Raw genomic sequence first — 14,189 nt, 5'->3', positions numbered from 1 at the left:
TTTTTTTTTTTAATTATTATGAGTATGTAATTAATAAATATAAAGGTATTAATATAAAGGATTTATTAATTTCTATAATAAATCAAATTTGGAGTATGCTAAATAATATTCTTGTTATTATGAATGTAAAAATTAATACTGATGTTAGAAAGATAATGATATTAGAAAAGAAGATAATGATATTAGAAAATAAGTTTATTTATAATTTAAAAACTTATTAAACATTAATATTTTGTAAGATTCTCTGAATTATAAGTTTGTGAAATTTGATATTTTTTTACAAATTTTTGACTTAATATCGAACAAATCAATCCGACGTTTTATATCAAATCTTGATATTCTGATATTTTTCTTATTGAGACATGTACGTATCGCGGATAGAATTTTTTTAACCTAGAAAACAATTCAAAAGTAGTATTGATTTTAAGTTTTTCATATTGCAGAAAAATCAACACACAGTACAACAAAATATACTGTGAAATTCTCACACAGAGACGGAGAAATCACAGGAGACTCTCAAAGTGGCACAGATAAAAAACTAGGCGCTNGCGGGAATAAAGATTACCGCCGTGCAGCTGATTCGTAAAGCAAAANAATGTGACTTGGAAATTCTGTTTTTATCTTCAAAGCAGAAGATCTTGGACCTTTACAACCTTGCTAATTATCAACATTAGAATCGCAAAGCGTTCAAAGACGTCATACGCAATAATCGTATGATTATTTCTAACTGGATACATTACGCACAATGAGAAAAAGTCAAAAACAGATTCAACGGGCCAAATCTATTTACGAGCTAGCGCTGGCGGTAGATTATTGGAATATATCTTTGTGTGTCTTAAATACATAAAGATAGAGATGCGCAACTGTCACGTCAAGTACGCCAGGAATCTGTGGGATTGTGCGATTACGTTGCTGCCACGAGCAAATCAATTTTGGTACAAATATACGTACATGTAAGAATCTCTGAAAATTATTGCCTGTGCGCGTCAAGTGATCGAGCAATGAATGAAATGAGAACCGGACGAACCGGTCTGCCTGGCAGATATATATAAAATATAAAGGTTATGCTGCGACAAAGAGATTGATCGCGCCCGAAAAATTTACGAGCGCTTTATTATGGTACATCCCGATAAAGCATTGAATAAAGTACGGAAGAGCTTTACGAATTTATCAGAGGCGCGCGCGACGTTTACGAACAGGCGGTAAACTTATTACGAAGACGAGGGTCTGGACAAGAAGTTGTTTCCGGCTTTTGCCAAGTTCGAAAAAAATCAACAAAAACACGTTCGCGCGCGTATCATCTACAAGTACGCTATGGAACATCTGTCAAAAAGAAGCAGTCAAAAAATTTACAAAACTTATACAAGGTTTATACAATTCACGAAGAAAAGTACGGCAATTGGGAATCGAGGATGTCATCTGCAAGAAAAAGCATCAGTACGAGCAGAGAGTAAAGGAGAATCCGTCTACCTACAACACGTGTTTCTATTATCTTGTAAGTAAACCCAATGTGATTCACAAGACGTACGAACAAGCGATCGCTACAGTTTCGTCAACCAAGAAAAAACAATGCTGGCATAGGTACATCTACCTTTAAATCAAGTATGCCATCTTTAAGAAACGAAAGACATCGAACGTTGCCGTGAGGTGTACAAAGTGTGTCTGGAACTTATACCGTACAAACGTTTCACTTTCTCCAAGATCTGGCTGTATTACGCGTACGTTGTCATGATCCGACAAAAGAACGTCGCGGAAACAAAAAAACGTTGGATCTGGCACTGGGCATCTGTCTGACGGACAAGCTCTATCAAAGTTACATTGATCTGGAAACGCAGCTTGTTGAGTTTCGATCGATGTCGCAAGTTGTATGTAAAGTTTCTCGAGTTGGGTCCGGAGAATTGCGCCACGGTGATGCGATTTGCCGAGGTGGAAACGCGTTTGAATAAGATCGATTGCGTCCGCGCGATCTACGAAGTTGCCGTAGCGCGGCCGCAATTGAACATGCCGGGACTGCTGTGGAGATCGTACATTGACTTTGATATTGCTCAGGGCACGACAAAAACGCTCGTCAGCTGTTNGAGCGTCTAATCGAGCGCACGTTGCACGTCAAGGTCTCGATAGTTTACGCTAAGTTTGAATTGCTGAATCCGCAGCTGGAAAACAATCCCGACAACGTCGCTCTGGCCAGGTGTATATTTGAGCGAGAAAACAACGCGTCGAAAAACAGCGGCGACATCAAGAGTCGCGTGTTGTGCTGGAGACTTGGAAGGACTTTGAGAGTGAAAAAAGCACGAAAACTTTTGCCAAGATTATGTAGAAAACGCGCAAAGTAAAGAAGAAGCAAAGCATCGTTGAGGAGGACGAGAACAACGACAAATAAGAAAAACTAGGATATGTAATGAAAACACCATATGAAGTTGCAAATCGTAAACTTTGTTCTCTCGCTGGCAAATGTAAAAAAGGAACAATAAATCGACACTGCGTTACATCAAATATATTTCTTTTGGTGCCGTGAATGCATAATTGTTTTGTTTAGTGATATTAAGCAAACGTTAAATCATGTTTGTTATAGCGGAATTGACACTGGCGTAAGCTCCGTTTACTTGCGGTTTTACGTATTCCAAGGGATTCGTTTGACCAATGCGAGTGTGATTCAAAGTCTACGGCGTCGCATTCTCTCGCGGACGGTACTCGTATGTTTGGATACTACCAATAAACAAAAATTTCCAACAGTTTAAACGTTATGATCGCTACGCTTTCTTTCTTTGGACGACCGTCTGAATAAACGCGCGCACTATACATTATGTCGTAAATCCGATTGTACAAATTGCTGTTAAGCACCGCGCAATTGCCGCATCTTTTACTCAGGTCAGTACTTGCTGCTATGCATATTATATCTTTGAGTTACGCGCGATTTTAAACGAATTTGTCAATTCAGACGTCTACGTTCATTCCGCGAGTAAATTTTGACGCAAATAGCGTAGCGACGTATTGACGCGCGCTTGTAAACTCGCATCTAAGAATTAAATGTGCGCATTGCGCGACACAGAGCTTTCATGAATCGGTTATAATTGAGTTTGCGAGAAATCAATAGTTTTACCGCAATGGAATTTGTCTACTCTACGCTCCGTTGTTCCGACGTACCGCTGCGCTGTTTGACAAACGACAAACGCGCTGCGACTACGTGTCGCACATTACGCGCGAGAATAAGTAATAAGTCATTGATTGAGAGCACGTGGAGTGCAACTCTTCGCCGAACAAAAACGTTCGAAACATGCACGCTTGCAATTTGAGCAACAATTCGATTCCGCCTACAATTATGCACGTGTACACGTCTCCGTCAAAATCGGCGTTCAGGTTGCCGAGATTATACGGCGACACGTCTATGGAATCGTTGCTCTTGTTTGATACGGTAATGTATATTTGCAATACAATTACAACGCTACCGTTGTGAATACACGGATCGTGTTTTAATACAATCAAAGTTGAACGGTACGTCAAAGCACGCGTTCGCGCGACCAATACGTGCATTTGTTGTCGTTAAGTTGTAACCGGACAAACTTGTTGATATTGGAAAAAACTGTCCCTGTCGCCACCTACTTTGACCGCCAAGCAGGAAGAATCACAACACCGTCCGAATAACACACAGAACTTACCGTGTTGCTCTCTCAGAGTATTTTGTCGGTACGCCACTTGAAACAAACCGACGGCCGTTGGACACGCAGGAAAACCGGTCCTAAATATGATTCAACGAAATAAGTGCTATGTTTGTAGTTAAGTTTTACAATGCCACTTTATTTGCAGCAGACACTCGTATTCAATACAATGAATGAGTAGACTCGTTGTAACAACGCGCAGTTGAACACAGTACGATGTGCTCTGTATGGGCGCTCGAGATCGACTGATTGGAAGGATCGCCCGGTCTCGCCACAACGCTTGCTCTACCCTAGCGCATGCGCACAACTTATTTAGCGTAATCCTTCTGAAAAGTGGATTGGACTTCTGGAGACGACTTCCCNGGCTTTCCGAAACTTCCCCTCAACATTTCGGTAATAATTCATTACTTTTACCGTTTTACATGATATAATTTTGAAATTGCCAANTTGTTGAACATTTTGACGCGGACTGTTTATTTATGACTAAATAAACACTCCTTACGAATTTTATGAACAATTAGCCAGATTAATTCAACTTTATAAGTTCTTCCAAAATCGCCTAATTGTGACTTTTTCTTTTTTAGGGATGTTTCAGATGCCACGAAGGATCACCAGGTAAGTATTCATGTACTTTTACCGATTTTTCCCAAACTAATAAAATTTTCATGTATTAACAAAATTTGGCCGAATTGTTAGAAATTTTGATNGCACGTGTTCCTACTAGTTTCACAAAGACTATTCCAGATAGTTTTTTCAACAACTCACGCTTTCTACTTNTTCAGGTAGAATGATCTCTAACCAGGTACAAACTTAAAAGTTCTTGATGTCAACAAAACTTTGGGGATCATCCTAAACCGGTAAAACCAAAACTTTCCGAGAATCTTGTCAACAATTGAGGTTTTACTACCGATAGGTATCCCTGAGGGAAGTATACACTTACAAACTAAAACTTCCTAATTGTTTACCAAAACTGCAGGACGTGATGTTGGTCCATCCAGAAACGCGCACACAAAACCTCAGTGACAATTTGCCTCTCAAACGGAAACCGGAGGTAACCCAGGTATGATAGTAAACTATCCTAATTGTTGTGAATTGTGCCCACTTTCCAGTCGNGGAGACCTACTAAACCCTTTCCAAAGTGTTTTTATCAACAATTCATTTCTTTTATTTTGTAGATACACGGCAATTTTATTCTATACTACAAACCTGAAACTTATCAATTGTTGCTGATANTAGGCCTAAAGGTTCTTACAATGGTTCGCAACTCGCACGCGAAGTTCTGGCCACAATTCACAACCTTGTCGGAACTTTATACGGTAGGTGTCAATTTTTATTACTCCAATTGTTGCAAGTTCTTACGTTTTTGTACACTAACGAACCTACTGAGTTTGCCCCAGTAAATTTAAACAACAATTACGTTTTCGTACTCAAACGTCACTTTAAACGGGTGACCCACTTAACTTGGGTCATCCAAAATAAAACTTCCTTGAGTGAATTTTAACGTAAACAAAAAACAAACTACAAAAGACGCACTAACGCAAAATAACAGGACAGGGCCTTACACACCCTGCTGCCACTCTTAAAACAAAATAAAATTAATGTTATATGGACTGATTGTCATTGAACAGCTCTTCTCGTCTTTGCATCACTTAGCCGGTGGATGTTAACCTGCGCTTTCTTGGGCCTGCCTCGCTCCTAGGTGAGCGCCGACGCTGGAATTTTCTCCGCTCTTTCAAACGTTGCTCGAAGTCCTGTAGTCGAGCCGCCGCTTTGGAGACGGCCGCGTCAAACAATCTGTCCATCTCCGAATCAACTGATTCGTTCAAAAGCCGGACGACCTCAACTCCGCTCCCCAAAGTCTCCGGTCGCAAGGTCAGAACCGTACAAGGTTGTGAACGCGCGTTTCGTAGAAACCAAATAACGCACAAACGTGGTGACGTGGGAAGCGTATCGCGTTTTCACGCATATACGNCACGAGTTGATTGTAACCGCAAAATGTGTTTTTTTAACGGGTAAGTAATCAGATAGTACAAGTAGCTCTTGCTCGATTGCAAAATGTTCTTCAATGTACGCCTTTCTCAGTAAACGAATCGATCACGGGACGCCCTCGTTGCACCGTTATCAACATAAGCACGCTAGCGTATTTGTACGGTGGTAGTGACACTTCCGCGCGAGTGACGACCAATAGCTTTACGTCGCACTTTGGCAGAACGTTTCAATGCTCGTCGTTTAAAGCGTTGTCCGTTGAAACATTGTCGTCTCGGAACGTTTTGTCGCATCGTGACCAAACGGATTGTTTGGATTGATTCAATCCAAACAATCAAGACAATCTGCGCGATCGGGCGTTTCGATAAATCGACGCGATTCGCGCGATTGGTGTAGTCCGTTTGATTGTGGTACACCGAGCCAAACGCAAATTTCGCGGTTCTTCTGGTTGCTTCAACGACGCACTTACCAAATCAAGTTCGGAATCCGCGCAATCGCGTTTGTAGTCGTTGTCGAACAAACGCGTTCTTGTTGCGTTGTTGCCAGAGCCGTTTTGCGCTTACCAACACTTTTAACGCATTCTTGCGTTATCGCAGTTGCGTGGATTTGTAGATCCGTTAGATACACGCGATCCAACGTATCGCGCTTTAAACAAAGTTGCTTATTTTGGTCTTTGTATTTTTACCGTAGTTTGTAAAAGATCCGATGTGACGCTCGCTCCGTTTGCTTTAAGCGTACAAAAGATCTACGGATTGTTTCGAGTTTACAACTGAGCAAGAGATACTCTTCGTCGATCGCATTTGCCGACAATTCGAAGTCGTACGTTTGAATGTGCAAATCGTAAACNTTGTCCCTTCGGTGGGAAATGCAAAAAAGGACAATGAATCAACACTGCGCTATATCAAATATACATTTATTTTGGTGCCGTCGATGCATCATTGTTCCGATTAGTGACATTAGTGACGTTAGTAATGTTTGCTATGGCACAATTGATACTGGCGTTTACTCGCGTTTTCACGTATTACAAGAGATTTGCTTGATCAATGCAATTTGTGTCAAAAGCGTCGCATTCCCTCGCGGACAGTACTTGTTCGGATATAACATAAACGTTGAACAATAAATTNCATCACGTTAAACTTTACGATCGCGCCGTTCTTTTTCTTTGGACGACAGTCCGATTAAACGCGCGCGCTATACTTTATATCGTAAAACCTATTCTACAAATTGCTGTTGAGCTTTTGTCGCATNGCGTCGTTGCTGTGCAACGGCAACACATTGTATACAAAAACTATTTGCAGAAGCAATCTGTTGAACGCAAATCTCGGTCTAAAACGCATCATCGTATTTGTTCTCTATCAATCCAACGTCGAATACGGTGCAAAACAGGGCGTGTTAGTTTCTCTTGTGCTTGGATTGCTCTCGTGATGACTGATAGATTGATATCAATGTTCCCGCATTGTACGTTTTGTTGGTTACAACGCCACGCGNCGCGTCGTACGTTTTACCAATTGGAACGCCACGCGTCGCGTTGTATCGCGATTTGACAATGCTTTATGTAAATGTTAACGCCGCGCGTTAAACGGTATGATTCAACGTAGCGTACGTTGTCGCACGCCTCGTCGATTCTGTGCAAATCGTTGCGCGAGTCATCGGTAGTAGTACCGCGCTCATCGTCGAGCGTTTAAGCGATTTGTCGGTTTTGTGCAAATCGTTGAAGTGGGAACAGTAGCGAACAAAACTGAACCAAGCGCGCTTTTTGAAGCAAAAATGTTTACATCATGTGTGCGATGTTGTGCAAAGTGTCCGTTATTTACTTATTCTACCGCCACCGTTTGAAGCAAAGGCGACACTTGTCTTTTTAACCACGAATTTTGTGATACGCGCTGTTGATTTATCGCGAAAACGTTGCGCGAAAAGTGGTCAACTGTGGACACGTACGAACAAAAAGTTTGCACGTACCATTGCGTTTTGTTTCTTTTGAACAAATACGTCGTCGAGTGTTTCACCGTCGCGGAATTTTACTGCGCACAGCAAACAGTTCATCCAACGCGGCCATGTGGCATTTGGTGCACAACACAGGCACGTTTATCGTCACGGGAATCTTCACCTTTGCATATTTAATCGGTTGCATGACTATAAATGCTCCGTCAACTACTGAATTTTTTTTGATCAAATTGTACATTTGCGCAACCGTTTGTCAAGGAAACGTTTTGTGCACATTTCCAAACCGTACACGGTTTGAAAATTGTTGGAGCGATTTTGTTTACGACGATTTTAATTCCTCGCGTATTGCAGTTATTATCAAACTCGATGTCTACCGGAACAAACGTTTTCGCTAAGAGTCCGTCGTCAGTTTCGCTAAGTGTTAATTGCAACCGTCGATACGTTGCGTATCAAATTCAATCCAAAACGACGAAAGTACGTTTGAAATGCGAATCGCTCGTATTCTTTTTTTTTGCGGACACGCGATTGCGCAACGAACGTATTGGTAAATTTTGTTTGGGTGATTTTGATCCACCCAAGCGACACTAACGATCGTTAGCGGTCGCTGCAAAGCCGCGACAAGCTTCGAGAGTAGGCGGTTTTCACAGTAGCAATATTTTGATGTATTTCCACAAATGCACGTTGTGTTACGTCCTGGTCGGTCGCGGCTACTAGAAATAAAAAGGAAATTTGTTCTCGGACCATCTAATGAGAGTTACCGCTAATTTTGTGTAGAAACCCAGAATCGCTCGCAGGAAGAGATTCACTCACGAAGAAATAGGAGGAACTTAACACAATGAGGGTATTATACGTGATTTACAAAGAAAATGAACACTGTATAGTCGTTACGATTACGTGTTCCGATGAAGGTGAGTTGAACGACAATGTAAGTGTGTTTTTTATCCCTCTTATCTGTATNGTATCTCTACATGTAAACATATGTTTATTACAATGTTGTCCACAAAGATNGATGGATCGTAATGGTATACAAATCAATTGTACGGATTGACATTAGCAACGTACAATCTGAATAGTTGCGCGCATCGGAACAGTTAACGGTGCAAGCAGCAACGGGCGATTAGTGACAGCGTCGTGCAGTAAGCACTCAATGCAAACTCGACGCGTGACGGTAACGGAACTGTGCGAACCAAGACTTTGGGAAGCAAAGTTGAAGTCGTCCGACTTTTAAATGAATCGGTTAATTCTGAGTTGGACCGGCAATTCGACGACTCGATAGCAGCAATCTTTGTAGCACGACTCGTGCGTGATTGCGGTGATGTGCAATTTCTAGCTTTGCCGACCTTGTGCAAAAAACTAGTGCAGCAGCTATTCAAGAGCGCTAAAACATATGCTTATGAGATTTCTTGCGCTGACGACTTGCAACCGTCGGCTTTGAAATACAAAAGGCATATCTGTAAAAACCGCTGTGGTGCGACGCGGCCACCGATTCGTTGGCCACTTTTTTTGTTAGCAGCAAAACCGACTTTCGCGTTTTGTGGCATCCCGGAACGTATCCAACAATGCCATTGCGCGGTACGTGCGACTTGTTGGTAACTCAAGTGTCAATGCTCGTATATTGCGACGAATGTGGCGATATAGATATGTACGCGTGCAATAAATGATACACTAAGTGCCGAACAAACGTATGCTTCACGGCCATGCAGACGTCGCTTTGTTGCAATGGGCGACATTTTGTGGAAATTGGCAACGACAACGTTGTTGTGGATTAAACTGTGCTACCGCGAATCTTTGATCAAAGTTGTAATTATTTCCAATTCGCACGGTCGTAACTTACGGTCGTTGGAACAAAAACATTGAGAAAATTACACCACTTGCGGATTACTGCAACCAATAGGTCAACGAGAAAAAGGCTTACGCCGCGTTGCAACCTTCGACGATGTGTCGTTGCGAAAGTGAAAGTACGTGATACACTTGCGAATATTCGTCGCGATTGTTGCTCTTGTGCTGTTTTGAGATTCCGTTACGATATTACACGATAGACGATCCCACTAACACGATCATGGTTGGAACAGCCGTTAAAACATATAAATACTTGTTGCTGTCAATGTTACAGGACTGATACGTTTTGCGCAATCGCGAAAATGCGATAGTTTTTGCGTCAACACGGTAGATTTGCGCTTTGTCAGCGTTATCCGGCGTGATTAAAATTGCTGCGGACCGCATATGTCGCGTTTAACGGCAACGGGATATCTAATAACGACGGTCTTGGACATGTCGACGATTGGCACTTCGTCGTCTTGGCGCAAGGTGGGTTTGGCCAGATACACAAGTGACGCGACACAATTACGTGCTCTTAGTGCGGCAAAACTTTTACGAGATGTATAGAAAGTACGCATCTTTGGATCGCTCACGCGACCTGGTCGTACGATTGTCTTATGTCGACATTGTGTGTTTGCGTTTTGCGACGACACGGTTTGCAATGTCGCCAACAATATTGAATGTATGTCTCGTTAAAACAATCGCTCTGTCGATCGAAGAGTACGTCGGAATACACGTTTGATATTTATGCACGACATCGAAAACTTTGTTTCGTTTGCAAACCTGTAGATCCAAGAAAGCGCGTTGTCCGATGCGTTCAACGATTGCTCAAACGTTGCGGCGGTAAGAGTTCAAAGCGCTACGAAAACAACCAATCGCATTACCGATAGGTACGACAACGGCAGCGGTCGCGACGCGTCGCGTTTAATACGTTCGACAAACGCAACGCACGACATCAACCGATTGGATACCGNGTGTTACCGTTCAACTTGTATTGGATCCGTTCTGCGCTCCGGCCACAAACTGTCACCCCGAACAAAAACAGTTACCAAAAAAACTCACGATTGTTGTATCTTTAACAGTTCCTACCGTGTGGTTAACGGACGACACCGTGACTGGAAACGGTGCACAATTTTAAAGGCGTTGTTTGATCAGAACGACGCATACAACGTTAATTNTGACACTTTGGCTTGGTTATTGATGGACGTGAAACGTTCCGCCAATAATATAAAGAAGCTCGGCCGTCGCATGGTAGGACTGCAATTAGAAACAAACGCGTAACTAGAAAACGCGCCTATNATATTTGATCAATGTTGCAATAGATATATTCGAGTTTAGAAATGGATCTCAAAAGCAAAATTTTAACGAAAGTGTCCATACTCGCACCACCTGAAATTTTGAACGATTAGTAGACGGTAAGGTACGATTCTACAAAACATCTTTTGTGCATTGCTTGTTTGGACGTTACTTCGCTCGTGGTATGACACTTTTACTCTGTAAGAGTGTGCTCGACCAAAGAAGACTTAATGTTCGCTCTGTTGCACCTAATAAACTTCAGNAACAAAATTCGATATCTCCAAAGGTACAAGCAGTTGGATCTGTGCTTCACGCTGGCCAGCAGATTACATCGGGCAAAGCGACAAACGCAGAGGCACTCGTCGTATGTTGGAATATCGTTCGATCGTCGCGCAAATGAACACGATCACGTTCGACGCGTCTGCAAACGAATTGATCGGCGATAGCGGTATTTGCTCGCGCATCAAAACACCGTTTCCGTATCGCATCAGCGAACTAGCGCCGACCATATGTCGCATGTTGACTACGACTACAATTTGCTCTTGTCGCGCTGGTCTACCTAAATAAATGCGATTCGATAGCTCACGTCCGCGGGCGATGTCGACAAGAAGTGTTTGCGAGTATTGATGTCGCGCGACAACGACGTCTTTATGTACTTGTTGGAGTTCGTTTGCAGATCGCCGCCGAACATTCTGATTTATCACAAACCGTTGAACAAATTGCTTTAATGCTGGAACTGCCTGTTTGTTTGTTACAATTTGATCTGTTGTATACTCGTTTTCTAGATCACGGCTTGCTTTGGCTATTACCACGTGCACGAAATAATCAATAGAACGCTGGAAACGTGCTTCGACAATCTGATACACTTGTACNAGCGTATCAGCACATGTTCGAACATTGGACCGACGATTTGTTGCGCGAAAACAAAAAAACGAACTACTTGTGCGATATCAAACGCGGTGATCTGATGGCAAGTCTTAACTCTTAACGAATTAACTAATCGCATAGACGCGCACCATGTCACCGTCAAATTGGGCGAACACCACGGCTATAGTGAACAAATTGATGTCGTTCATCGGCACAAATTACAATTGGCGTAACAACGCACTAAACACAGTACGCACGACCGGTTCTTCTCTGGATACCGTTGACATGTAGCGAGACGCTCAAATTTAGGTAAAGCTTCAAATTTGGGTGGAGTTTGTAGTATTTCATAAAACCGTTTTTGAAATGTACCTCAAACAAAACGTTCAATTTGCTACCCACGCGCTGAACGTCGGTATGTCTACGCCAAAAATAAACAAACGTGTCTTCGTAAAGTTGCATTTGTTTGCCATTATCAAACTCGCATCTCACGCTATCGCTATACCTACGCAATCGTGGTTGCATTGTCAGCAAACGTTCTACAGATGCAACGCGTTGATCAAAGAAGACACTTGCACCATTACTTGATCACCCCACGATAACGACGGTTTGATCAACGAGCTCAACAAATCGATCCAGCGATACCGCGAGTCCACCGCGTGGTGCAACAGGGCGGTTTGCTGTTTCAAGTAGTTGATGTCTCAACGGCGCAAGTGGCGAGTAAATCGGTGCAATCCAACGTTTTGACTCGGCGATCAACGTCAAATAATGGACGAATTCAATTGCCGTATTGTACGACGCACACGACTTTGGTCAATCGTACTTGTGCGACGATCGCAACGCAATTCGATATGCTTAGTTGGTCCAACAATCGCTGCGCAACCAATACCCGTACCTTGCACGACAACGTTATCGTCGTTTATGCTCGCGTTGTCGAACTCATACACGATTTGGAACGTTCGAGCAAAACCGTTGCAACCATTGAATTTGACAACAAACACGGGCGTTCACGATGCCGAGTAACGGTAACCACCGAAGACAACGTGTTTTATCAAGACGATTTGCTGCGATGTGTACGCGAGTTAAATCAACGCACGTTGGATTACATGTATTGTACGATGTCCGAATAAACGAGTCGATTCCGCTTGCACGCGTGTTTCACGGTGCTTAAACGAAATAATTTTGCGTATACTGTTTGCATGCGCGCGAACTAGTGGTTTAATTGCAACCTGTCGCGTCGCATGCATTTTTGATCGCGTCAATCGAGAGGTGCGAATTTGATCGCTCCGTCGCAAACATGTGGCGCAATAGATCCCGAAGCGCTTTATTTACGACACNAAGCGACAGAGTGCGACGTATCTCCAGATAACCAATTAAATTCGGGTAATATCGCAAAGGTTCGAAATTGAGTGGTTTCGGTGTTGCGTCTTGATGCTCAGAGTTACGATACAACAAGACCGTTTACGCCTGCTGAACGTTTGTTCTGTCTTTCTTTCTTTCTCCTTCAAAGACGAGCTAATTGAATTTTACGAGTACGTGTACGTGTATACGACCGGTAACTGTCGATAACCAAATAACAATCGATAACTGTCAGTCCAATCATTAATTTCCGCCCAAAATTCTCATCTTCCTTCTTGGTACAGCTCAGTCGGCTGACCGAAAACAAAGAACGTACGTTCAGCAAGTGTAAACGGTTTTATCAGACCGTAATGTTGCGCACTCGGACGTAACAGTAGAAAACAAAGATGNGAAAAATGAAAGAAAAAAAAATATCTTGGGTTTACGCATATGCAGAGCGGGATCATACTCATCCGTTAAAATTTACAATGATTTAGCGTAAAGAATCGATTTTTAAAACGCTGACAAGTTCTGCGTAAACAAGGCAATTAATAGTTGATGTGAGAGCTTTTTTGAACTGTGCTTCAATTTGCAAATTACCGTTCTTCACGAAATTTCAATGTTCGACGCAAATCGGTCGATAAATCGGAAATGAGATTAAAACTAAAGACTTTGTATCTGCAAGCATAAGCATTTCTGCTTATAGCATTGCATTTGTTTAGAAAATGGACACTTGTTTATGAGAAAAGAGTATGAAAAGCTTCGATAAAGAGAGGAGAATCCCTTGAAAGAGAAGGTTCTAACGGTCTAGTAGAAACTTGCGTTCTATCGACGTAAAACAACAGGAACATTATATTTAAATTGTTTTAATAAAACGGATTAACTGTACTATTGTCATTAAGCGCCCTATTTTTGACAAAAAAGATTATCAACCATTTTGCAGTTGACCGAGTATGACGTTGTCATTTTTACAAGTGAGTTTTTCGAATTGAATTCTCAGTTCTTAAAATCATACGGGATGCTAGATTTGCATCTCACATATGAAAGACCCCGGATACCCCCCTAACTAATTATTAAAATATTGCGAAAAAAACTCTTCGGCCAGGAGTCGAACCTGGAATCTCCGGCTTACCGTGCCATCGCCTTCCCTTAACTCACTTGTAAAAATTTACAAGTGAATTCGTTACATGTGTATACATATATATATATATACATGTATAAGTTCTCGCTCAACACTTTGAGAACGGCTCGTAAGGCCTTATATTCATTCATTGGTTTAAATTTCAC

The 14,189-nt window shown here is 42.1% G+C and overlaps 1 pseudogene; it reads left to right on the top strand.

The window, feature by feature from the left end:
* Positions 1-492: 492 nt before the first annotated feature.
* LOC109862906 lies at positions 493-2,317 on the top strand (annotated as a pseudogene).
* The last annotated feature ends 11,872 nt before the right edge of the window (positions 2,318-14,189 follow it).

The sequence above is a fragment of the Pseudomyrmex gracilis genome, unplaced genomic scaffold (genome assembly GCF_002006095.1).
Source record: "Pseudomyrmex gracilis isolate BER0280 unplaced genomic scaffold, ASM200609v1 scaffold_2612, whole genome shotgun sequence".
In the NCBI taxonomy this organism is placed as follows: domain Eukaryota; kingdom Metazoa; phylum Arthropoda; class Insecta; order Hymenoptera; family Formicidae; genus Pseudomyrmex; species Pseudomyrmex gracilis.
Note: the sequence above shows the minus strand (reverse complement) of the source record. Positions and strands in the feature narration are given on the sequence as shown.